Here is a 27,167-nt window from a genome sequence, read left to right on the forward strand (position 1 = left end):
TTATTTATTAATAAAATATTATGATCTTATAAGATGACATGTTAGGTAGAATATTAGTATATAAAAAGCTTTGAGAATATTTGAAAATCTATTCCCATAAAATTACCCCCGAAATATTCAAAATGTGTGTTTCATAGATTCTTTTAAATCCATAACAACTTTCCAACAACATGTTCATACCACAGTGCTGTATACTAATCCATGGATAGTTAAACTGTGTGATTTTAAAAGAAAAATAATAAAATGGAAAAGATTCTCTTAGCCAAAACAAAATCAAAGAAACTAGTTCTTCTCTCAGACATGGATCAAAAACTTGTTTATATATAAAATAATAGAGTGTTTAAAGAAATCCATATAGTTTATAGGAGTAAAGAAAGAAAATGGTGCTGACTGTAGCATATGAAGAAAACAAAAATCCAAGAAAAGCAAAGAAGTGTTATGATGAAAGCATCAGTGGACAGTGAAGTACAAGCCAAATTATTTCAGAGCACCCTACCTACTGCCCTCAAGGCAATTCAGCTTCTTAGGGGCTGGTGTGGGTTTAAGGGCCCAGGAAATCACTCAAATGCTGCCCAAAGTATTAACAAATAATTTTCCCTAATAAACCTCTTAAGCCAGATACTGAAAGCAAGTTGCTAATGCACCTTCTCCCTCAGGCCACACCCTCATATTTGAGAATATAAATAGTGGACAAATAATTATTAGAGCTGCTATGAATGTGTGCTTATTATAGGCTAAGCACATGTATTAGTTCTTTTACTAATTCAACCAATGTTTATTGACTGTCTTCTAGGTGTCAGGTATTGATGCTGTTGTTGTGAACAAAACAGACACTATGACTACCTTCCCAAAGTTTATAGTCTAATGGTTTATGGAACTTATACAATGATGGGGTAAGATAGGGAAGTAAAGTCCAGACTGAGGAGGTGAGGATCAGAGAAAAGCCAGGATCCAGCCCTCCGGACGCAGCCACGTGAGGGAAATTCAGAGCTTGCAGGGAAATCAGGGAGACAATGCATCCAGCTATAAGAAGGGGATGCAGAGGAGAGCTCAAGTCCACGGAAGCCTGTCGCCTCTGCACCTGATGGTGAGCTGGGGTTTGCTGTCAGTCATTGGGCAGGCAGGGAGGAAAAAAAGCTCCTGGGAAAACAGAGGAGAGCCAGGACAAACTAGACACACTAGCACATCTGTATGTGCCTGTCACAGCACCTACCCACCACCACCTACAGGGAGCAGTGGCTGCTGCTGCCCTTCCACCAGAGCTCGCACAGGTATCTCTTGGCCAACTCTACCATGGAACCATAAAGAACATGTAGTTTCAAGTTAGCCTAGCTGTCACCATACACAACCAGCACTGTCCCACCCCTTGTCACACTGGCATCCTAGTCACCTCTTTTAGCCATATTTAACTTCTAATAGCAAAATCTTACTTCCTGATGTGACTCAACTATTCCTGGTACAACCGAAAACACCCTAACCCTCTCCTCAATAGAGAACAATGAAGTCCCATATGTCACCTTATGTTTGTGGAATGTCCATTTCTTTCTTGCTAAATCACACTTCCCTTTTAATAGCCTGAGAGATAAGCTGAACTCCTATTATTACATTTTATGTTATTAGTGGGAGAACGGGAAGGTGGAAAAAAAGAAAAGAGTGAGTATTATATAATTTGCAAGGTAAGTACCCAAATTAGAACCAATCCTCCTGCAATATTTGAATGAATTCTTATGGAGGTTCAAATCGAGACTTGCTTTCTAGATGAAGGTTTGGTAACATATCAGTGCCCTTAGTGGCCATGATGGGTGCAGTTGATGAGGCTGTGGAGGAGCCAAATGCCTGCCACCCACTGGTTCCGGCCACATGTCCTCCAGGTCATGGCTGGAAGCCCCAGCTCCCAGGACTCAAGACAACAGAAATTGGCAGAGCTTCTGGGGGCATTGAAGTGCAGGAGAGACTTTTGCACAACCACCTACCAGTTTTCTTTCAAGGACTTTAGCCTAATGAAATGACCATGGGTGTGTAGCTTATATTGCTCCTAAAAAATGAAACTAACCTAAATGGCCAACCATAAGGGGGCTAGTTACATAAATTATTGTACCTCCAAATGACAAAATCATATATACAACTATTAAACATGATTTTTTAAATATTGAATGACATAGAAAGATTTCCATTATTAAATCGGAATAAAAACAGATACCTAACTAATATGCATCTTATGAACACATTTTGTAAATTATGTATGCAAAAGAAAAAAGTTTGAAAGTACCAACAAGCTACCTATATTGAACCTACATAATAACATGAAGCTATTAATAATAATTAAATAGGATATTATTCAGCCATAAAAAATAAGGAAACCCTGCCATTTTTCGACAATATGCATGGACATTGAGGGTACTATGTTAAGTGAAGTAAATCAGACAGAGAAAGACAAACATATATGATGTTATATGTGGAATTTTAAAAAATCTTATAGATAACAGAAACAGATTAGTGGGTAGGGGGAGCAGAAATAGGGAGTGAAATGGATGAATGCAGTCAAAGGATACAAATTTCCAGTTTTAAAATAAGTAAATCCTGAGGATGTAATGTACAGCATAATGACTATAGTTAATAATACCATATTGTCTGTTTGAAAGTTGCTAAGAGATATCTTAAAAGTGCTCATCACAAGAAAAACACTGAATATGTATGATGATGGATGTTACCTAGACTCATTGTGGTGATCATTCTGCAATATATACACATATTTAATTACAATGTTGTATACTTGAAACTAATATAATCTTATATATCAAATATACCTCAATAAAATAATAACAATCAAATAACTTTAATTTACAAAAAGGAATTCATTGTGAGGATAAAATAAGCATAATAAAGGAAATAAACAGGATAATATTTGCAAAACGTAACCGATAATCTCTTTAATATAGTGCCAATTCCTTCAAATCTGTAAGAAACATTAACAATCCAATAGCAAAAATGAAGACATATTTAGAAAAGGAAAAAAAAACTGATTTTTAAACATGAAGTTTTTTATCTCACTTACAGCAAGAAAAACAAAAATTGAAACCAAATCAAGTACTATTTTCTAAGCTATAGACTTGGCAAAGATCAGGAAGCTCAACACATTTAAGCTGTCAAGAGTATAGAAAAATAGACACTCTGATATATTGCTGGTGGGAGTATAAATTGCTAAAACCTCCATAAAGTGAAATAGGCAAATCAAAGTTTTAAATGTGTGTGCCTTTGAACCCAGCAATTTTAGTTAAAGGAATTTATTCCACGGTTATATTCAATCATGTGGTAGTGACATATGTATAAGGACAGGCATTTTCCATAATCAGGAATGGTTAAATTAAGGCACAGCTATACAATGTAATATTCTATAATGGTGCAAAATAATAAGGCACCTCTTCACATTCTTATATGAAAACATCCTGAAAATATATTAAGAGAAAAATTCAAGGTATATAATAGTAGTGATTAAACACTACCATTTTGTAAAAAAAAAAAAAAAAATTAAATGTGTGTGTGAGAGTTTATACACACAGATCATACACGCACTAATATCCACACCTATACAGGCATAGAATATCTCTGGAAGGATGTAACCAAAACAAAACCTAATGAATTGCTTCCCTACCATGTCGAGCACCGTGTAGACAAGATCCAGCAGCTAATTAATTCTTGTTCTTTGCCTCAAATTTGACCCTCCTTTCATTTTTTCATTTTAAAAAGGTACTACTACTTATCCCTATTAATTATGTCAGAAAAGTGGAAATCACGTTTCTTCCTTTTCCTCCCCTGCCACCTCTACATTAAATTAACCATCAAATCCTGCTAATTTTGCCTCCGAAACATATCTCAACTTTGTCTACTTCTGTGGCAGATACTCGTTGTCTTCCAATGTTCATTGTTCCCTTTGTCCTTAGTCATGAAATCTCAGGTCTTCGACTGGACCTGTTGTCCCTAAAATAACCATTTTATTTTCCAGCATTCCTTTCAACTAAGTGGGGCCATGTGACTAAGTTCTGTCCAATGTGCTGTAACTAGAGCGTCATGTGTTATTTCTAGAGGTGCTGTTAAAGGGAGGAGACATACGTTTCCCTCCCTTGCTCATTCATGTTGACTGTAACGAAAACAGCAGGATGGAATTAGAGCAGGCATCTTGGACTGGGAGGTGGAAGCCACATGTTGAAAAACAAGATGTAAAAGATCTGGTCTTTGATGATTGTAAAGCCACCAATCTGATTCTAGGCTAACTATGTGCAGACTTCAATTATGTGAGAGAAAAACATCTATCTGTCCAAGCTACTGTAAAAATGGGTTTTTCAGGCACTGCTACTCCTAATGTCAAATGATAAAATGTCTCTCCGTTTCAACCTTCAACCCAAGCCCGATCCATCACCCTTAGCTACTGCAATAGTGTCCTAACTGTTCCCACCACATCTATTCAATTCTACACCCACCAGAGTATTCCTATAGAAGTACCCATGTGATTAAATCATTTTTTGTTTACAGTTGTTTAATAAACTCCCATTAAGTTTTAAATTCACAAGATAACCTATTCAGTCTTACACTTGCTGACTCCTAAAACTTCAGCTCACCCCTTGCTCTTTTCCTGTCTCACTCTCAGGCTACAGCCACATTAAAGCTTCAAATATCCTCTTCCCTCTACTGTTGCGTCAGCTTACATCTTTTCTCCTCCATCCCCACTGCCTAACTCCTGCTAACCTTTCAGGTCACTGACAAATTGTAACTTCCCATTTCCCTTGAGTCACCGCAATTTTGTTCTGCGGTAGCCACTGGGTCACGAGGAGCCAAGAAGCCCACAGCTGGGTGGGCTGTGAGTAGCCTGCAGCATTTGCTCATAGTCACAATGAGTTTGCCCCTCAATCCCAAACCTTTCCTCAATGGATTAACCAGAAAGCCAGTAACAGTGAATGAAACTTAAGTGGGAAATGGTGTACGAAGGCTACAGGGTATCTATAGATGGCTATATGAACATGCATGCAGTTTGCAAACACAGAAAAATACACAGATGGAGCATTGTCTGGATATCTGGATGAAGTTTTAATAAGGTGTAATAATGTCCTTTATATCAGGGGTGTTGAAGAAGAGGAAGAAGATGAGAAAATGAGAAAGTAGCATCTTTTGTGGGCAGTATATATATTAAATATATGTATATATTTCTAGACAATAAAGATTTGTGTTTTTCAACTTGAAAAAAATTGTAACTTCCTCGGGAATTATAGTGAGGAGCCACTTTTTTCTAGTCCTTATCTTATTTCCATGAACACAATTATTTGTGCAATTATTCTTTTAACATAGAGGTTTCGGGTGGTATTTTTATCCATCTAAGGTGCCTAAAGATGCATTCTATGGCCCATATGGGTTTTTGTTTTTGTTTTTTAAATTAAAGTTGAAGAACTTGAATCAGTACATCCTCTTTTTGTTTGCCACAGGTTCTACCAGTTCACGTCATTTCACCAACTTAGATCCCTTTCCTCTATCTTCTAGGCCTTTGTATCTTTGGCCTGTTTCCCCTGCTAAACTAGAAGCTCCATTAGGGTAATGTAGATGCCTGCTGTCCACAAGATTCTATGTCCTCTATCTTGATATGCTTGTAACATATTAAGGTGCTGTAGAAATCCTTGTCCAATGATGGAAGACAATGAATGAACTGCCCTTGCCACCATCACTGACAGACTTTTTCTTTCTTTGTTTTTTGTTTGTGTTTGTTTGTTCATTTTTCATATCAGATACTCTAGGGATATAAATGTGAAGAAGCATCCATTAGGTAATTACTACACACCAAATTCTGAACAAATTTAGCACATGCTTCTGAACAAACTTAGCACATGCTTCTGAACTTTAAAGCAAATCTTCACTTTTTCTACTTATGGAATCGTATCTTTATACTTTGGGAAATTTTGAGAAGTGTACAAAAATATTTCATCTAGGCCATTATAGTTCTGCTGTCGAGGGGTTAGGACCTTGAAGTCAGTGACCACAATTCCCCACATGCTTTTTAATAAATTCAAGATGCTCCAAAATGTATGTTTCTATAGTCTGTCTTTACTAATGACAACACCAAAATAAATCCAGATTACATTGCTGGAAATTTTTATCACATCAAACATGGTGCTTAGTATAAAACAGAAATGTTTGCTTTAAGTCAGTAATTTTAAAATGAAGATACAGAACATGTTCCTGTACTGTCCAGGTATCTTATTTTTATGTTTTATATTTCCTTATCCCTTGAAATGACAAATGTTTGAGAATTTGTAGTTATTTTCCTATTTTTGAGGTTACCAAATCCAGAGACTCTTTTAAAACCCTGGGCCTGCTACATTTTGATGGAGAGCATTGGAGCTGAGTCGCTTCTAAAAATTAAATTTCAGGTTCTCCACCCTTATGCATCATTATACATTTTTATTGCTTTGAAAATTTCTTATTCTATCTTAATATATAAACACGGATTTTAGTAGGATTTCTTCGCTTGAAGACCGCATGCTTGTTAATATCTCTAAGTACTTCAGAGTTATCTAAACTCTAGATTAAAATACTAAAATCCTTTTTTAAAATGTTTCTCTGTAAAATGAGAGAGAAAGAGAAATCAGTTTAAACTTAATGTAATGTTCAAAATCAAAAATTTAAATAGAATATAGTTTCCTTTAAAAAAGATCTAGATGGGCCCTGGCTGGTATGGCTCAATATATTGAGCGCTGGCCCGTGAAACAAAGGGTCCCTGGTTTGATTCCCAGCCAGAGCATATGCCTGGTTTCAGGCACATGAGAGGCAACCACACATTAATGTTTCTCTCCCTTTCTTTCTCTCTCCCTTCCTCTCTCTCTAAAAAATAAATAAATAAAATAGTTTTTAAGAAATCTAGATAGAAAATATTTCCATAAGCAAAACAGTAAGAATATTTGTTTTCTGCCATCAAAACAAAGTAAATACCCTGATATTGATAAAATTAATTATAAATTGGACAGAAATGATGTTATGAAATTTTCCCCCTTTGGTATAATATCTCACCAAGTATGAAAACCAAAACATCAGACCATTAGTTTTGTTCTTTATTTATTTAAATAGAATAACTAAAGAGTTTGGTGTAACATTACATATTTTCCTACCTTTCTTCCTTTCCCTTCTACTCACCATACTTTGTTGAATTGATTTGAAGACCAAAAGCTATCGCTTTCTGTAACTTCAGCTCTCCATTTTAAAATATCTCCACTGGCCTTTTCTCCAACTCACTGGAAAGACAAATCACACTGTCTAAAGTTAAGAATTGTGTGCTGCTGTGGCTGTCTCTTTTTGCCGAGAGCAATCTGTTCAACAACCCTGTGCCCTTCAAAAAATGAGTTCCCACAAAACTCAAAGTTTTCTAAATTACCCTCACAACGGTTTTCAGATGATAAGTTGTTCCATGTTTCATTAAATGTATCAGGAAATCCAAAATCATTTGACTCTGTCATTGATGCAATCACTGATAATAATAACAGCTAGTATTTATTGAGCACTTACTCTCCTCCAGGTGCCGTGTTAAGCATTTTATATGTGCAATCTCGTTTTATCTTCCCAATAACTCACTATTAGTCAAGAATTTCTGTGTTGCAAATGGCAAAAATCCAGCTGAAAATTTTTTAAGAAAAAGAAAAGGCATAGGATTGAGTATCTAGAGGTCTTGGAACATAGTTGGCCCAAGTCATGGCTTGATCCATAGCCTCAATGATGTCATCATGACATTGGTTTTCTCTCAGGTCTACTTCCCTCTCAATTGCTTTATTCTTGCGCTCTCCATCTATATTCTTATAGATGAATGCCATTAGCTCCATGCTTGCATTCTATCAATACAACAATCTGCTAGGACTGACTTATGCCTACCCCCAAATCCATATACTGAAGCTCTAACCCACAATTGGAGGTAGAGCCTTTAAGAGATAATTAAGATTAAGTGATAGTATAAAAGTGGAGCCCTGATCTGATGGGATTGGTGTCCTTATAATAGAAGAAGAAGACACTGGGGCACTCTCTCTCTTCACCATGTAGACACAATGAGGAGGCAAACGCTTACAAGCGAGGATGAGTCCTTAACAGAAACTGACCCTATTGGCAATTCGATCTTGTACTTCTCAGCCTCCAAAACTGTGAGAAATAACTTTTTATTGTTTAAGCCACCAGTCTATGGTATTTTGTTATGGCAACCAAGCTGACTAATATACAGCCCAACAATCTCAGCAAAAGTCCCAGAATTAATTCTTACTGGCCTTGATAAGGTCACATGTCCACCACTGAACTAATCACTGTGTTGGTTTCTCTCTGAATCACCTGCTAACCTTTTGAGCTGGACTGTGAGATCATACTTACTTAAACGATTGGGATCAAAGTTAAGAAAAAGTTATACCCTAAAGGAAAACTGTTACTGAAGAAAAAAGGGAGCAGCAGGTAATTTGAGAAATACTATGGAGAAATTATTTCCATTTTATATAAGAGGAAACGAACTGGGCAAGTTTAAGAGAATTGCTGAAAAATTCCTATCTGGTATGTGGCAGAGCTGGGTGGGATTCAGACTCTCAAGTCTGAACTCTGAGTCATGCACTCTTCAACCTTCTTCATGATGAAGACGTTAGGGAATGGTACGATTTGAGCCCTCTTTGTGGCCACCCTGCTCCACTTCCTTTTATCATAGAGAAATTTAGCAAGGTGCTATGTAAATAATATGCCTCTTGCTCTGTAATTTTTATCAAAATGATAAAAACAAAACCCTCCAGCCAAACAAAAACAATAAATGATAACTTTTCTGGATTGGATCAATGTTCCGTTTAGCCCAACAGCATCTTCAACAATGGATTTGGAATGTAAGTTTCCCCTGATTACAATCTTAACAGGAACAACATTTTCCAAGCATTTTAGAGTTCTCTAATTGTAGCTTTTATCTGTGAATAAATCAAAACATTTTAAATCTCACATTTCTCTTGGCTTACAATCTCATGTGCAAAGTAGAATCTCCTTTTATTTATCCTAAGTATGCCTTAAGCTGCAAAAGAGGCTGCCCCCTCATGTTCACGATTTGGTGAAACAATCTCTATTAATATCCAGATCAGATTGTTGACCTTATAGATTAGCTGCAAGTTTATCTCCCTTCTGGTCTTTACTGGCCAGATCTTGAATAATTAAGTTTATCTTCATGAGACATTGCTCCCATGACATCATCAATGAGAAACTACATTTGGCATTTGAGACGTGGTTCATAATCATTTAAGGGAAAAGATACTCCAAGACAAGACTCCAATAGAGGTAAGGACTGAGCCATATTAGTATCTCCAGTTCCGATCAATTAGTAATAAAAATCATTGAGGGATAGAGGAAATGATGGGGAAGCAAGAAGGAGGTTGGTAAGCAGTAGGCAGTTGACAAGATCGTCATCCATTGGTTTTATAACAAAACTAGATTCGACAGCAGAGATTTGAATCAAGAGTATTCATGAAAACCCTTCAGAACATTTAGTTATAAGCTCTGCCAAGGTGTATTACAATCTTGCTGCAGAGCAAAAACCTCTAAGAAGGTGATGATAATGTATTTTTTTATAGGAATATACAAAAGAAAAAGCTTGTTTAAAGTCACTAGAGCCCTGGCTGATGTGGCTCAGTGAACTGAGTGCCAGCCTGTGAACCAAAGGGTTGCGAGTTCGATTCCCAGTCAGGGCACGTGCCTGGGTTGCAGGCCAGGTTCCCAGTTGGGGGCGTGCAAGAGGCAACCACACAATGATATTTGTCTCCCTCTCCTTCTCCTTCCTGTCCCCTCTTTCTAGAAATACATAAATAAAATCTTAAAAAATAAAACTCAGTACATTGTTGAGTCTCAGTCAGCAGAGTGGATAGGTGACTGGTTTCCCAGAACAAGACTTTATTTCATTAATATTTACCAGAAAGTTGCTTAAGCACTTTATCAGGAATGTTAATTTCTTCCCGGAAAGGAGGTTGCAAATTACTTAATCTGAAAGGAATCCTTTCCACACCAGGTTTGGGGCAACTTCTCTTTTATAGTAATCAGAGTGTATAAAGGTAATGGTAATGGAGAATTCACATGACAACCTTAAGAATCTGAAATAGTATAGCAGAGTGATTCAGAGTTTGAGTTTTGCAGCCAACAGACCTGGGTTTTCAACCTTATCAGTATATTCATATACAAAATAAGAATGAAAATAACTACCTTGTTAGGGAAGGAATATTAATAAATACTACTTCATTCTTGTTATTTTCTCTGCATTTTTACAACTGATCAATTTCAGAGTGATCACTTTTATAGTCATCATTATAGTCAACAATTTTTTATTATAATAAAATTTTATAGCAACCAGGACCTATGTTTCCAGGATACTTTAAAGGTCCTGATGTAACTTAAGAATTTAGAAAATATTTGGGTACCAGAATCTAAGGAAATATTGAAACACTGTGGAAGTCAGGTAGTCCTAGACCAAATCAAATTCTGAGTGAAGTTTTCACACACATAAAAATTTATCAGTGGAATTGACTGTCTTCTCCCAATAGCCCTTGCCATGGTAAGCCAATAAATAAAAGGAGATCAAAGAAAATATTTCAAATGCTTTTTGTTAAGAGGCCTTGGGTCAAAGGTCTTTCTGCATTCTGAATGGACCATTAACAAGTTCCTGCTGCCCTGTCCAAATATCAAAAATCTACATCAACTCAGGTTTATACATCACGTAAGGAAAACCACCTTCTTAATCTTTTTTACCTTCAAACTTGTGTCTCAGGACTCTCGCAGACTTGGGGTTTGGTGGCGTGTTTATTCAACAGTGGAGCCCACACCAGCAACAGGAACAGAGAGAATGCTCCAGCCATTTTTCATCCATTCTGGGAGACCCCAGACCAGCCAGGACAGAGGCATGGTCAAACCTGTCTCACCCGCATCAGGCTTCTGTATGATTAATCCTATTTCTCCTCCGCAATAGAAGTGGCCATATTTTAAGATGTATTTTAAAGAAACAGTTAATGGGAATGCAAGCACTGCATTGTTCAATGCTGGTTAAATCCTTTTTCTTGTTAAAATCAATCATTTATTCTCTCTCTCTCTCTCTCTCTCTCTCTCTCTCTCTCTCTCTCTCTCTCTCCTATCACCTCCAACAGCTCTCTCTCTCTCTCCCGGGTCTGGGTGCGCTGCCAGATCACTCCAGATGGTAGTGCAGGGGAAGCTCCATCCATGGGGCCCAGGCGCCCGAGGCTGCCTGTCCTTCTGGAGCCAAAGAACATTCCCAGCTCACGCCTCCATGTGCTGCTCTCATCCTCCTAGCATCCATCCCAAGGGCTGGCACCTGGCAAGGCCCATCCTAGCACAGGACTCTGCACCCTGCGAACTGGCTTCCAACCATGCAAGGCCTAGGCCTCAAGTGGGCCTGCAGGTGCCGGCCCCGCAGGCACTCCCACCTGCGCTTCCCAACCAGGGGTGCAATGCAAGGAAGGGGTACAATGCACATTCTGTTTTAAAGTTCTCTCCCCAAATCCCACATGCTGTGGAAGTGTCCAGCTTTTCAACCAGTGTGGGCCAATGTCTGCCATGTTTGTCACAGTTGTCTTTGCCCCTTTTCCAGTTGCCATTTTGCAGAAAAGGGCAGAAGGTTCCCAGCCATACACAGGCAAACAAGAGTCTTGGCCTGGGCCTGGTGTCCGGCCCCTGCTGGGTCTCGCTGACCTCCACCATACCCATGTGTTTTGACCTTTTCAGCCCAGCACAGCCTCAGTACCAGCGTCCTCAAGCTGGGTCACTAGCTGCTCCCCTGCCAGGGCCACATGCTGGCTGTTTACAGTTGCTTCCAGCAGCAGCCTCCTCTTGCAGCCCCTCCCTAGCTGGGTTGAAGGGGGCACTGCTCAGTTGCCAGGGCAACACATGCTGGTTTGTTTACAGTTGCCTTGGGCAGCCTCCTCCAGCAGGGGCTGTTTCAATCTGCTGCCTTGGCCAGCATTTCTCCTCGCCCTTTTGGGAGGTAAGTGCTGGCTCTGGCTCCCTTCTGGGATCCCACCTCTGCTCCCCAGTAATTTGGCCAGACCCCCCTATTACACTCCTAGAATGAGTTGGAGGTTCCTGAGGAGACTATGTCTGCCTTGCTTAGTGCTACACCTCTGGAGTCTAGCACACAGCCTGATGAGCAAATGTACAGAGCATAAGTGATCAAATATTTGATCATAATGGGTTACTTGAAATTATGTAAGACAAAATGCACCACACAATTAAGGTGATCATTTTACTCAGGCTATTGTAATAGGGAAAAACTTGATTTTACCAAAAGGACAGGAGTGTGAATAAACAAGGATATCATCCTTAAATTAAAGGGAGTCATGAGCACAGATGGAGATGGGTCCTGCCTTGGAATTTCAGAGGACAGGTGATATCTTACCTTAGCCATTTCCTAGAACACAAAAGAGTAGGAAAATTTCTCAACTGGTACTGCTCAGATAAACTTCAACATTGTCAAAATAAAGTATGTAAAGCATTTAGCACAGAGACTAGGAGCTGACTGTAGGCACTTCTAAGTGACAACAACTGTTTTTTAGAACAAACAGAAGAGTAAAAGCTACTCTTTAAAGGACCCCATCACTAGGAGTTTCCTCATCAACTCTTGTTCCCAACAATGCCTGAGGTCCTTGGCTGCTTCTCACTTTGGCTGCCTGCCAGGCTCCTGGTAACTTAGGAGGCCCTCACTGGCCTCCTTCCATCACTCCCACTGTGTACTCATCAACCCATCTCCCTTGGAGGCCTGTCCCTACCCAGCACACTGCCCAATGTGACTCACACAGTAGGTGTTTCCTAAACACATAAATTAAATGAATGCATGACCAAGAGCAAATGTTAGAAAATCTAATGCCATGCTTATGATAATAACTGTCCCTGTTTTTCCTCTTGATAATGTACATATTTGGCTGCAGAACTATGTGGGCTTGTGTCAAAGGCAAGAATTTACCATGGAACAGGAGTCTTTTTCTTGTGTCATATTTTAGAATTATCCTTTTGAAATATTTTGAACATTTCTGTCCTAAATGCATTACATCACACATGCCCACACTTCCAACTCATCAAACACCCTCCAACCCATTAGCACAGCCTCCTAAGATTTCTATGCAGTTGATACTCACAGCCTGGCTTCTCCTTATTCAAAATAGTTCAGTATTTGCTACAGACTTGGAGATTTCAGTGTGCAATCCCTTTTCTTCTTCTCTGGAGCATCTATAAAGGTCTTAAATAAGACTAACTCGGACCAATCCCTGAGGAGTCCTGCTGTTTACCTTTTCTTCCAAACAAATGTGCATTTCTACCTACTCATTTTATTTCCACTTTGTTGCCATTCTATGACAAAAACAGTTCCCATTAAATTGTACTTTGGGGTCTCACAAAGCACAAAATGCCACTGGAGAGACAGAGGCAAATTTCAGTGTGCTGATATGACATTATGCCCCCTCGCTGTGCTACTTAAGAACCATTTAATCCAAAGGTTAAATTTTCTCATAGAAATGCAGGCAAGCCAGATGGCCAACAGATTAACACACATTTGTGCCTATTGCAGCCAAATGTGTGCATTAGCTGCTATGGTGCAAGAGAATATTTGAAACCCAAATTTCACCAAGAGCATTTATTTAATAGATGAAGTTTCAGAATTATGAAGACTTCAGCATGAAGATGTGCCCATTTAGGAATGTTGCATTTTTAGGAATGAGTCTTTATGCATTGCTTTATGGAAACCTTGGAGAGGAAGGGGGAGGGGTAATGATGGAAAAAAAGAGGAGGGATCGGTCAAAGAACATGTATGAATGACCCATGGACATGGACAATGGTGTGGGGACTGCTTGAGGGAATGGGTGGGCTGGGTGAGGTAGGGCAAAGGGAGAAAAATCGGGGCAACTGTAATAGAATAACAATAAAAAAAGAAACCTTGGAGAGCTCTATGTGAACTTAAAACTCTAAATATACATGAACCAAAATTACTCTCTGTACCCATGCGAAATTTGGCATTTGTTAACTCTCCGGGATTTATCAAGGAGTACTCAAGAGATACTCATGTTTATAACATTTAGGATGTGGATCACATTGTATTTGTCTCTATATCACAGGAGCCTGGCACACAGTAGGTGCCTACCACATATTTGATGAATGAGGGAAAGAATGACTAAAACAAACCACCCAGCACTCTTCCCCACCCCCAGCATAAGCACTCCACTGGAAATGAGAGCAAGATTTATTAAGGAAACCTGGCAAGTACTCAATGTATTTTACTTCAACAGTGGAGAGACCACAGACCGAGGCAAAAACCCAGATTAACATATGACCAAGTAAGTTTCCAACCCCATTTTCTGCCCATGTCACTTCCCTTTTTCCCTGATGGTGCTGCCCAAGATAGGAGCAAGGGTTGTTGTTCCAAACGCCGCTCATCTGCTAGGGCTGCCATAACAAATCACCATGTACTGGGTGGCTTAAACAAGAGACATTTATTTCTCACAATTTTTGGAGACCAGAAGTTCAAGATGAAGGTGTTGACAGGTTTGGTTTCTCCTGAGGCCTCTCTTATTGGCTTACAGATGGCCTTTTCTCTATGTGTATACAGCCCTGTGACTCTTCCTCTTCTAAGGACACCAGTCCTGTTAGATTAGAGCCCCCACCTTAGAGTCTCAGTTAACCTTAATTATCTCTTTAAAAGCTCCAGCTCCAAATACAGTCACATTAGAGGGAAAGGGAGGAGGTTGGGGGGTGCAGCACAAGTTAGGCCAAGACACCACCTCATGCCCTCACTGTAACTCCAAGGTGGTTTAGGTACCAGCATAAACAACCTCTTACCCTTTTTCCTCCCAGCCCCTACCCAACCCAAATCAAAACTCCCATTTTAAGGCACTTTTTTAGTCCACCTGCATCCAGTTAGTAAATAAGTAATTTATTGAGTTTTATTGTATGCCAGGCCCCTTGAAATATATCAGCAAATAAAAAAAATGAAGATACCTGATCTCAGAAAACTATTGTGGAGGATGGTGATGACAGACAATAGATAATAAACATAGTAAGTCATACAATATGTTAAAAAGCTGGAAGTACTCTGGAGAAAGAATTTTTTTAAAGAACAGGTAAGATTATATTGAAGATGAGATGTGGAGGCAGTTTGCTTTAATAAATAGGTAAGCCTTATTGAGAAAGTGATATTCAAATAAAGACAAAAGAGGTGAAATGTAAGTTAGGTATACATCCTGGGCACAAAGAGCCACAACTGGGACAAGCCTACCTGGAAATGCAGTAAGAGGCCAGTGCGGCTAGAAAGAGATGGAAAGCATAGTAGAAAACAGGTCAGGAAGGTAAAGGATGAGGACAGGGAGCTGGCTTTTACTATTTGGATAACTGGATTTTAAACAGAGGAATGACTTGATTTAACTTGTGTTTATAAAGGTCACTTGTAACCTCAAAACAAAATGTGGAGAGGGGAGTTAAAGGATAGAGTTTGTTGTACATGATCAAAGTTAAGTTGTTATCAGTATAAAATGTTCATATATATGTAATCTAGAATACTCTATCCAGCAAAGTTGACCTTCAGAAATGAAAGGGAGATTTAAAAAAAAAAAAAAAAGCTTTCCAAAACAAACAAACAAAAGCCGAGGGAGTTCATCATGACTAGATCTGCCTTACAAAAAATGCTAGAAGGAGTTTTTGAAGCTGAAATGAAAGGATGCCAATTAATAACATGAAAACATATGAAAATATACAACACGCTGGTAAAGGTAGTATATAGTCAAATTCAGAATACTAATACTATAATATAGTGGAATGTTAACCACTTGACCCTTGTAAAAAGTTGAAGAATGAAAGTATTTAAAAATGACTATCGCTACAAATTAGTTAACAAATACACAATATAAAATAGGTAAATTTGTAACGATAGCTATTTTTAAATGACATCAAGAATATAAAAGGGGAGAAGTAAAAGGGTAGAATTTTTGCTTGTAATCAAAATTAAGTTGTTATCAAGGTACAATAGACTGTTATATCTATAAGATGTTTTACAGAAACCTCATGGTAACCACAAAGTAAAAACCTACAGGACATAAACAAAAAAAGAAAGAATACTGAATCAAAACATACTACTACAGAAAATTATGAATTCATAAAGATAGGCAGCAAAAGTGAGGAGAGGAACAAGGGAACTAGAAAGCAGTCAGAAAACAATTAAAAGATGGCATTATTAAGGCCTTACCTGTCAATAATTACTCCAAATGTAAGTGTAGGAAATTATCCAATCAGAAGATATAAAGTATCTGGGTAGATAAAAGTTAAGACCCAATAAATACTGCCCACAAGATTGACACTTAACTTTAAAGACACACTTAGTCTCAAAGTGAAGTGATGTAAAAAATATTCCATGCAAATGAAAACCAAAAAAGATCCATAGTAGTTATATCTGACAAATTGACTTTAACTGAAAAAATGTCACAAGAGACAAAAAGAGTCCTTATATAATGATAAATAAGTCAATTCATTAAGAGGATATAATAATTGTAAATAAATATGCACCCAACATTGGAGCACCTAAATATATTAAGTAAACTAATGGATCTGCGGGCAGATAGAGACTACAATATAATAATAGTAGGGGACTTCAATCCCCCACTTTCAACAATGGATCAATCATCCAGACAGAAAGTCAATAAAAAAGCACTGGACTCATTGAACCATACTTTAGAGCAAATAAACTGTACAGAAATACACAGAACATCCTGTCCTACAGCAGCCAAACACACATTCTTCCCAAGTGCACAAGGAACATTCTCTAGGATAAATCATATGTATTAAATCATCACGTTGTACATCTTAAACTTATACAATGTCACATGTATAAATTATATCTCGGTAAAGCTGGTGGAGGAAAGATCATGCTTGCTACTCTATTCAGAAAACTTTAAGGAGGTGTGAGAGGTAATGGAGGCTTGGCAACAGTGAGATGATAGGAAGTAATCAGATTCTGGATACATTCTAAAGGCTGAGCCATCAGAATTCCATAAGAATTGGTTGTGAGGTATAAGAAAAGGAGAGGAGCTGAGGAAGACTTCAGGAATGGAGAAGTCTGTGTTAGAGCCATTTTTCTTTTTCTTGGAGAGAGGAGCGAATGTGAGGAGCAGGAAGGAAAATCAGAAGTTCAGCTTTGGACATCTGAGAAGTCTAGTAAAAATATGAGGGGAGATATGTGCCAGGCAGTTGGATATATGTGTCAATATTTAGGGGAGAGATTAGAGCTGGAAATATGAACTGAGAAGTAATATTTTCCCACATATATATGGTGTTTAAAAGCATGAAGTGGACTGAGACTCCCAAATGAGTGAGCAAACCAGAGGGGTCCAAAGACCAAGGACAGAGTGTAAGGCACTTCAAGAATATGACAGGGAAGAAGAGGAGAATCAGCACACTAACCAAACTGTGCCGGGTAAGGGAGGCCAAACATAAGAGCTCAGTATCAAGTACTTGTTGAGGAAAGAGAAGCCTTAAGTGATTCAAATGTAAATGAGTCAAATAGGATGAGGACTGAGCATTGACAGTGGGATTTAGCAGCATGGAAGTCATTCCACACTAAATAAAGACTAACAGGCCCTCAGAGACTCCCTTCTTCCCCAGGGTATATGCTTATTAATGTTACTGAATTACTAATTAGTGACAATTGAGTAATTTACTAAATTTAAGCATTTACTGATTCTCTTCTGTGTTGGTTAGGCAGCATAGTAAGATTCAAAGATTCAAGGGCAATATGAAATGGTCTCTAACATCAACGATTGGTTCTGGTGTTGACTGCAAATAGTTACAGAGCAGAGTCATGCAGAAGCCACAGTGGGTCTGTGAAACACAGTAGAAAAAGCACATCCCTGTCATCTGGAGATTAGCCAAGCTAGTTTAGGGTTTTAATCCTTTCCCCATTTCTTGCTGGCTGGGCAACCTCAGGCAAATCAACCTTCCTGAAGCTGGCCCCTCACCTGAGAAATAACATTGCTTCAGAGCCTTCTGGAGATGATTAAATGAGATTATTCATTTAAAACAGAGGATGCATTTAATAAATGTGATCCTTCCTGTTACATTGGATAATTGAGGTCAAGAGGAAAAGGACCAAATAAAAATGTCAAAGAGAAGGTGATATCTGAGCTGGGTCATGAAGGATAGGTAAGAGTTTTGACAGGTAGAGGAAAACAAAATGCTCCAGAAAGAGATTTCTTTTTGAACCCTGCCCAGTCTAACCTCTGGAACAGCTTTTGACAGTCCCCTGGAAGAACGACCACCCATCTCAAGGATTAAGATAGCCAGGACAGCACAGACCTGCCTTCCATATACTCTTGACTATGTATAAAACACACCTCTGCCGAAGGGGAGGAGGATATTGAAGCAGCCTTTGAAAGGGGAGAAATGAAGATCTGCAACCTTCACCTTGAACAACTCCAGGGGGCACCATTCACATTGTACTGTAAATACACAGCACTCCATTAAGCACAATACAAGTACTGGCCCCTGGAGTGAGCAATACAGCTGCCTTGCAGAGGATCACTCACGGCCACCAAGTCTCAGAAAAGCCATGAGCTCCTTTGACCCAGGAAGTTGGTGTGACCCAGGCCCCTGAATCTCCTGACCAACAGACCCAGGAAATCTCAGAAGAGCTTTGGAGCAGCCACTGACCCTGCACTGCCAGGGAATATAAGGAAGTTACAGCTAGGAGAAGGAAGAAGTACATTGGATCTACATGCAGATGTACAAAAATGCTCTAGATTTCTCTAAGTCAAAAGTAAATTTTCAGATCATACTTCAAAAATGTTTTAAAACCATTGTCAGGTTTATTATGTCGCCCCATTTTTGTCCACACAAGTCCCTGACAAAGAGGACTTTCATTTGCATTTTAACTTGACTAAACTTTAGACCCTTTTACTTTCCTCTAGGACCTGGAAGCCAGCCCCTTGAACTGTAATCATCAGGAAATATAGGGCCCAAGACCTCTGGCCAAGATGGAGGCGTAGGTAGACATGCTTTGCCTCCTGACACGACCATAATAATTACAACTACCTCAAAATGAACAAAAAAACAAAAAAACAAAAACAGGACTGCCAGAAAATTGAACTGTATGGAAGTCTGACAAAGATTTAAAGAAGAAATATTCATCCAGATAGGTAGACGGGACGGGGAGCCAGAGCAGAGAGGACTCGATATGGCAGAGGCTAGGTGGCAGTAGCAAGGCAGCAGCTGCAGCTAGTGTAATGGGCAGTCCCACATTCATGTGTCATGGATGAAAGCCAGGAGGGACATCCGGGGAGCTATCCCAGCTTCAGGCTAGACTGAACAGCTCACATTTCCAGTCTGGAAAAATAAAGTCTCATTGCTTCTGACTGTGGAAACCAGTGGGGGGTGGGTCTGTGGAAGAAATTGCTCATCTCTCATGAGAGTCCATTTAAAGGGCCCCTATAGTCCTAGAATGTACACAAACCTCCTCACTCTGGGAACCAACACCAGGGCAACAGCTGCAAGGGCGCCAGTCCCATATGGGAAGTGGGTGAAGTGACCAGAAAAGGGGCAAGTGCTGAGCAAGTGGCATTGTTCCCTCTATGACCCCTCCCCCACATACAGCTTCACAGAGCAGTGAAACAGATCACCCCACACTAATGGATACCTAAGGCTATGCCCCTCACAATGTAACAGGTGCAACAGCTCTACCTACGACACAGAGGCAAACACAGGGAGGCTGTTGAGTTGAGGAGACAGGGAAATAATGTTCAGGTGAAGGAGCAGATCAAAACTCCAGAAAGGGAATGAAGCAACAAGGAGATAGCCAACCTATCAGATGCAAGGTTCAAAACACTGGTGATAACAATGCTCCGAGAAATGATTGAGTACAACAAATGCATAAGAGAAGAAATGAAAGCTACACTAAGTTAATAAAAAAAAATCCACATGGCACCAATGGTGAAGAGAAGGAAGCCAGAGTTCAAATCAGTTAATTGGAACATAAGGAAGAAATAAACAGTCAGCCAGTACAGAATGAAGAAACAATAATTCAAAAAAAAAAATGAGAGAATAAGAAGACTATGGGACATCTCCAAAAGTGCCAGTATCTGAATCATAGGCCTGCCAGAAGGAGAAGAGGAAGAGCAAGAAATTGAAAACTTACTTGAAAAAATTATGAAAGAAAACTTCCCTAATTTGGTGAAGGAAATAGATGTACAAGCCCAGGAAGCACAGAGTCCCAAACAAGTTGGACCCAAAGAGGACCACACTGAGACACATCATAATTAAAATGCCAAAGGTTAAAGATAGAGAGAGAATCTTTTTTTAAGTATATTATATTAATAATGTTGTTACAGTAGTCCCAATTTTATCCCCTTTGCTCCCATCTACCCAGAACCCCCCTTCCCCCAGCAATCCTACCCCCATTAGTTCATGTCCATGGGTCGTGCATATAAGTTCTTTGGCTTCACCCTTTTCCATATTATTCTTAACTTCCCCTGTCTATTTTGTACCAACCAATTATGCTTCTTAATCCCTGCACCATTTCCCCATTTCTTCCCCTTCCCCCTTCCAGCTGATAACCCTCCAAATGATCCCTATTCCTATGATTCTGTTCCTATTTTGGTTTGCTTAGTTGAATTTTGTTTTTATTTTTTAGATTCAGTCGTTAATAGGTTTGAGTTTGTTGTCATTTTACTGTTCAAAGTTTTGATCTCCTTTTTCTTAAATAAGTCCCTTTAACATTTCATATAATAATGGCTTGGTGATAATGAACTCTTTTAGCTTTACCTTGTCTGGGAAGCACTGTATCTGCCCTTCCATTCTAAATTATAGCTTTGCAGGATAGAGTAATCTCAGTTGTAGGTCCTTCCTTTTCATCACTTTGCATACTTCTTGCCAGTTCCTTCTTGCCTGCAAAGTTTCTTTTGAGAAATCAGCTGATAGTCTTATAGGCACCCCTTTGTAGGTAACTCTGCTTTTCTCTTGCTGCTTTATCTTTCACCTTTGGCATTTTAATTGTGATGTGTCTTGGTGTGGTCCTCTTTGGGTACAGCTTGTGTGGGACTCTCTGTGCTTCCTAGACTGGTATGTCTATTTCCTTCACCAAATTTGGGAAGTTTTCCTTCATTATTTTTTTCACATAAGCTTTCAAATTTTTGCTCTTACTCTTCTTTCTGGCACCCCAACTTTTAAAGTTGTCCCAGAGGTTCCTAAGCCTCTCTTCATTTTTTTCAATTCCTTTTCCTCATTCTGTACTGGTTGACTTCTATTTTCTTCCTTATGTTCCAAATCATTGATTTGAACCCCGGCTTCCTTCCCTTCACCATTGGTTTTATGTGGATTTTCCTTCGTTTCACTTAGCATCGCCTTCACCTCTTCCTGTATTTGTTTGCCATACTCAAGCATATCTGTCAAGCCTGTGAACATATTTATCACCAGTGTTTTGAATTCTGTGTCTGTTAGGTTGGCTATGTCCTCATCACTTAGTTCTCCCACTGGAACCTTGATCTGTTCCCCCTTTTGGGCCATACTTCTCTGTCTCCTCATCTTGACAGGCCCCTATGTTTGTTTGCCTCTGTGTCTTAGGTAGAGCTGTCGCTCTGTTATGTTGTAAAGGGTGGAGCCTTAGGTATTTGTCAGTACAGGGCAACTGGTTTCACCATGCTGTGACGTTGTGTGTGGGGGGAGGGATCTGAGAGGGAACAATGCCGCTTGCTCAGCACTTGCCCCTTTTCCAGGCATTTCTTCCACTTTTGTATGGGACTGACTCATATCTAGCTGTTGCCCTGGATGTCATTCCTAGAATGTGTGGGTCTGTTGATGTTCTAGGACCATGGGGGCCCTTTAAATAAGCAGACTCTGCTGAGAGACTGGCAGTTTCTTCCTCTACCCCAATCCCCACTGGTTTGCACAGTCAGAAGTAATGAGGTTTGATTTTCCCTGGCATTGGGATCATGAGCTGCGCGGTCTGGTCAGGAGCTGGGAACACTCCCCAGGTGTCCCTCCCCACTTTTTAAAATGTGTGACTGCACTTTCCACCAGCCTGCCACTACTGCTGCCGCCGCCGCTACTGCCACCCTGCCGCTGCCGCTGCCGCTGCCGCCGCCACCACACCACATCCTTTCCACCCTGGCTCCACCCCTCCTGTCTGGATGAGTATTTCTTCTTTATATTTCTGTTTATTGGACTTCCATGCAGCTTGATATTCTGGAACTTCAGGTTGTCTCCAGTTTTGAGGTAGTTGTATTTCATCTTAGTTGTGGAGGGAGACCCAGCATATCTGTCTAGGCCTCCATCTTGGCTGGAAATCTCTAAAGAGAGAATCTTAAAGGCAGCAGGAGAAAAGAAGAGAGTTACCTACAAAGGGGTTTCTATAAGACTATCAACTGATTTCTCAGAAGAAACTTTGCAGGCAAGAAGGGGCTGGCAAGAAGTATTCAATGTGATAAAAAGCAAGGACCTATAATTTAAAATGGAAGGGCAGAGAAAGTGCTTCCCAGACAAGGTAAAGCTAAAGGAGTTTATGATCACCAAGCCATTACTGTATGAAATGTTAAAGTGATTTATTTAAGAAAAAGAAGAAGATCAAAACTATGAACAGTAAAATGACAACAAACTCATAACTATCAAGTGAATCTAAAAAACAAAAAGAAAATAAACAAACAACTAGAACAGGAATAGAATCATGGATATCTAGATCATACGGAGGGTTATCAGTGGGAAGGGGGAAGGGGGAGGATGGGGGAAAAGTTGCAGGGATCAAGAAGCATAGTTGATTGGTATAAAATAGACGGGGGGGGCGGGGGGGGCGTGTTAAAAATAGTAAAGGAAAGGGAGAAACCAAAGAACTAATATGCACGACCCATAGATATGAACTAAGGCGAGGGATTGCTGGAGAGAAGTGGGGTACCAGGCAGAGGAGAACAAAGGGGGAAAAATTGGGAAAACTGTAAAAGCATAATCAATAAAATATACTTTAAGAAAAAGAAATATATGGCCTCTATTGCTACAGAGTAGGTCCCAAAAATCCAGAGCCTGTGGTTTGGGAATGGTGGAAGGGGACAGCTTTCAAGATGCCTTTGCATATCTAAGGCTCATAGCTAGTGTCTTAGTTATGCAACTGGCTTTGGTTCTTCCAAGGTCCCAAGGAGATGGGAGAGATTTTGACCATAGAATGGTGAGGAAAGAGCAAACAGGGCCTGCGCAAGGTTCTGTCAATGGTCATAACTGGTTGCCCTGCCCACTGTGTCACAAGCCATGGTCAGGGATTTAAAAACAAGGTGGCAGCCATTTTGAGGAGAGAGAAAGATCCACACAGTTTACAAGGAGGTAGAAGGAAGAGAAGAGAACTCTACGTGTTACAGAAACAGGGGAGTCCAAAAATCCCCAGAGTTTATGGCTGGGGGATGGGGAGAAGGAAGCGGCTTTTAGAATGCTTCCACATGCCTGAGGCTGGTGGCTAGTGTCTTTTTTATGCAAAATGGCTTTAATGCATCCAAAGCATCAGGTAGATGGGAGGGGACTTGGTCCAGGGGATGGTATGGAGAAAGCACACAGAACCTGCGTGAGGTTCTGTGAATGGTCAGAACTGGTTACCACACCCACTGCATCAGAGGACGTAGTCAGGGATTTAAAAATAAGCGGCAGATATTTTAGCCAGCCTGACTGTGCGGATTTAACTGGGGACAGGCTGATCATGTGAATTTAACTGGGAGTGACGATGCAGTTTTAAGGAAGGGACATACATTGCTGCTTTGAAAAGGAACAGACTGACAATGTGGATTACAAAATGACTAACTATACAGTTTACAAGGAGGCTGAGAATCCACGAGGTTCTGGATTAAAAGCTGGTGGACCCCGTAAGACAGACGAGGTCTCCCCAATCAGAATTGAATGATTGGCAGCTACCGGTAAAGCTGAACTGTGCCTAGGAAGTAGGGAAACGGTGTTTCTGACTTTCCTAAGACTGGCCAGGTCTGGGAGGGGGAGGCAGGACTTTGTGTAAATAAACAATTCTTTTTCTTTTCACCAAACTCTGGTATTCAGAGTTATGATTCTGGCGGTGGGCAATCGGGCCCCTAACTAAAGAGCCCGTGGGTTCTGTTTCAATCGGAGCAGCCCAGGGATTCTGTAACACATGTGGTTTGCAAGAAGATAGAAGAGAGATCCATGCAGCTTTGAAAGGGCAGAGAGAGAACCATGCATGATCCAGTGCAACACTGTACATGCTTTTCTGGACTGTTATATGGAGGCTGATGACATCGTACCCCAGATCCTGAAGGAGAGAGCTGACAGATAAAGGATGAGAATATTCTGGGCCTTTTGGGGAGCAAAGGAAGTGCTGGATCCCATAGGAGAGCAGAGCTCTGTGCTGAAGTGCTCACTGCCCTCCCCAGGTTGGAATATTGTAAATAAAGACCTGTTTTCCTCAACACTAGTTGGGTTTTACACCAAGGCACCATGTGAAAGAACCCCCTTTCACTCTATAACACTATCTCCCAGGCTTTGTGGGAGAGTAGGAACCTCATTCAATACGCACCAGTCAGCAAAAACACAGATGGCCTGCCTAATGACATTGACCAAGATCCTCCAGTACTTTTCCACTAGCTCACCTCAACATTGAAAGCCCTCCTGCTTTTCGTTTCAGTGGAGTTGAGTTCATTCTCTCCTGTATTGCAATAATTTAAACCCCTCCTACAATATTCTTAAATAAAGCCTTCCTTGCCTGTTTAACTCTCCCAGGCAATTTTTCTGTGACAACGCTTTCTCTTTTAAATAGACTTCCTCTGCTTGAGGCTCTGGGCATTGCCCAGCCTGTTCTCAGCAGGCCAAGGGAAGTCTCAATCATAGCAAATTCTCTGCTGCTATTTGCAACTTAACTAACAGCAGGAGCCTAGGTGATTGCTTGAGTTGTTTTTTCATGAGCCGACAAACTAGAGAACAGTTGTCAAATTACATTATGCTACATGAGGATGCACTCTTCCTTTGTCTCCTTTCTTCCAAAATTTTCCCCTTACCCAAAGCTCAATTCTGTGTATGCCTAAAAATTAATTTATATTCTGGGTTCTTATGTCCTGGTCAAAGCTAACCATTTCCTGTCAGCCAAAATCTGGCAAAGAGACAGTAGGAAAGAACACAGGTTCTTGTTCTGCCACAAACCGACTGGTCTGATCTTAGGAAAACCTAAGTCCTTCCCTGGATTTCTTTTTTTCTTTTTCTTTTTCTTTTTTTTTTTTTAATCAGAGCAGGAAAGTAGTATGAGACCAAGGACTCTCCATCTTTTCTCACTTATGTGTCACTAATTAGCAGGTCAAATAACCTGACTCCCACCAGGAGAGGGCCTAAAGCCAACTTCTCCAAAGGAGGATTATTAATATAGTTATAGGCCCCCTATTGCTCTATTTACCGTTTTCTGTGTGTTTAAACATTGCAGTAGTAGAGGTAAGAATAAATTTTATCACTATCATTTCTAAGCTCTAGAAAAACAGTAATTTCACTGGTGGTTGAAATTTGTAATAATTTCATTGGCATATATGTTATCGCTATAGTAAATCTAAAACATAAAAATATTTTTAATTGTAGTAGTATTGTGTATAGTAATGGGAGGGGAGTGATTAAAAGAAATAAGAAACCCAAAATGAATAATTCATTGCTAGAGATATGATATTCATCATGAACCTGGGGTTTGAGTAAGTTACATAAGGGGGGATGAATACATATTCACATTCCATTCCTCTCTAACAATACTGAAAACTGGCCGAACATTCTTCCTTAACTCCCCTTCAGTTCTCATTTCTGTGCTTTATTATACAGATAGAAGCATGCTAAATAGTCAGCAAGAAAGCCTAGATTTCCACAAGAAAGGGAAAGAATAATTATGAGAGAAAAAAGAGGAGAGAGAGATCAGAGAGAGAGAGAGAGAGATCTGTTTGAAAGAACATTTAGAATTGGGAGTTGAAAGAAAATGTGAGTTTTGTGGAGCTTTCTGTCCATGAGAAATATCGAGGGGTAATGATTGGAACAAATGTTTTAAGTTTTGCTGTACTGTACATTACAAATGTTCTTTGCCACCTCATTAGACTGAGTAAAGTTTTTAAAATTATTTCTTTGTTATTGATATGGGTTTCTTTAAAATCATTCCTACACACACCCTGTGCACTACACAAGAAAGAAGCACAAGAGTGCCTTGTTGTATTCAGGTTGTAGTTACAGATTTTATTTTTACCCTGAGTAGAACTGTCTACAGGTCTGTGATTTACCTTACCTACTTGGAATTGATTGCCTCCTATCCAAGTCACACTCTTGGTGTGGCCCATTGTCCAAGAGAACACCAGTCCAGAGGTTGTAGTTAGTTATTTGAAAGACTGACAGAAAGCCATGCCTCAGAGGTGGCTCCTACAACCATCTCGGCTGTCACATCAACTCCAGGTGGTGATAATGAGCTATGGTTTTTCACTAGTATGATGTTCTTCAAAATACGTGACTTGTCTAAATGTATTGTAAAGGTTCTTCCGGCTCTTACACAAATAAGGTAAGCACATCTAGCAAGTGCAATAGCCTGTGTCCCTTGAAATATATGTCTCAGGCCTGATTCCAGACAGAACAACTACTGAATCAGCTAAATTGACCTAATGGGATTCTTGCTGTCCACATCCAATTATAAAGTTTAGCCAAATCTACCTTCCAGAATAGTGCCACATTTTCCTCTCACACTGATATGGTGACAAAGATTCTGTACCTGACCATACCCTAGTCAGGCTCCTCTGAGTTCTCTTTTCACTAGGCCTCATCCTTAGGCACATCCTCAGGAGCCCAATTTTAGCAAGAATACTGCTAAGTCGGTTTAACCAGAATCCCCCATCCTCCACATCTTGCTGTCTAATCAGATTCTTCATTCTCCACCGTTCCCCAGGTGATGTCTGATCAGCCTAGTCTGCCTTCAGCAAGAATCCCATTAGGTCAATTTAGCTAGAATCCCTCTCTTACTCTTGATGTTTCCTCTTAATAGTTTTCCATGCATCAACCCTCCCCCACCACACACACACACACACACACACACAGACACACACTACTTCTTAGCTATAAAATCCAAGTTTTCCTTCTATAGGAATTGAGCCCAACCTCTCCCCCTACAG

At 39.9% G+C, this 27,167-nt stretch overlaps 1 pseudogene; it reads left to right on the top strand.

The window, feature by feature from the left end:
- The first annotated feature begins 4,888 nt into the window (after positions 1-4,888).
- Positions 4,889-5,157, top strand: LOC150010000 (small nuclear ribonucleoprotein F pseudogene; annotated as a pseudogene).
- The last annotated feature ends 22,010 nt before the right edge of the window (positions 5,158-27,167 follow it).

This window comes from Furipterus horrens, unplaced genomic scaffold (genome assembly GCF_987537825.1).
Source record: "Furipterus horrens unplaced genomic scaffold, mFurHor1.1.pri manual_scaffold_5, whole genome shotgun sequence".
NCBI lineage: Eukaryota > Metazoa > Chordata > Mammalia > Chiroptera > Furipteridae > Furipterus > Furipterus horrens.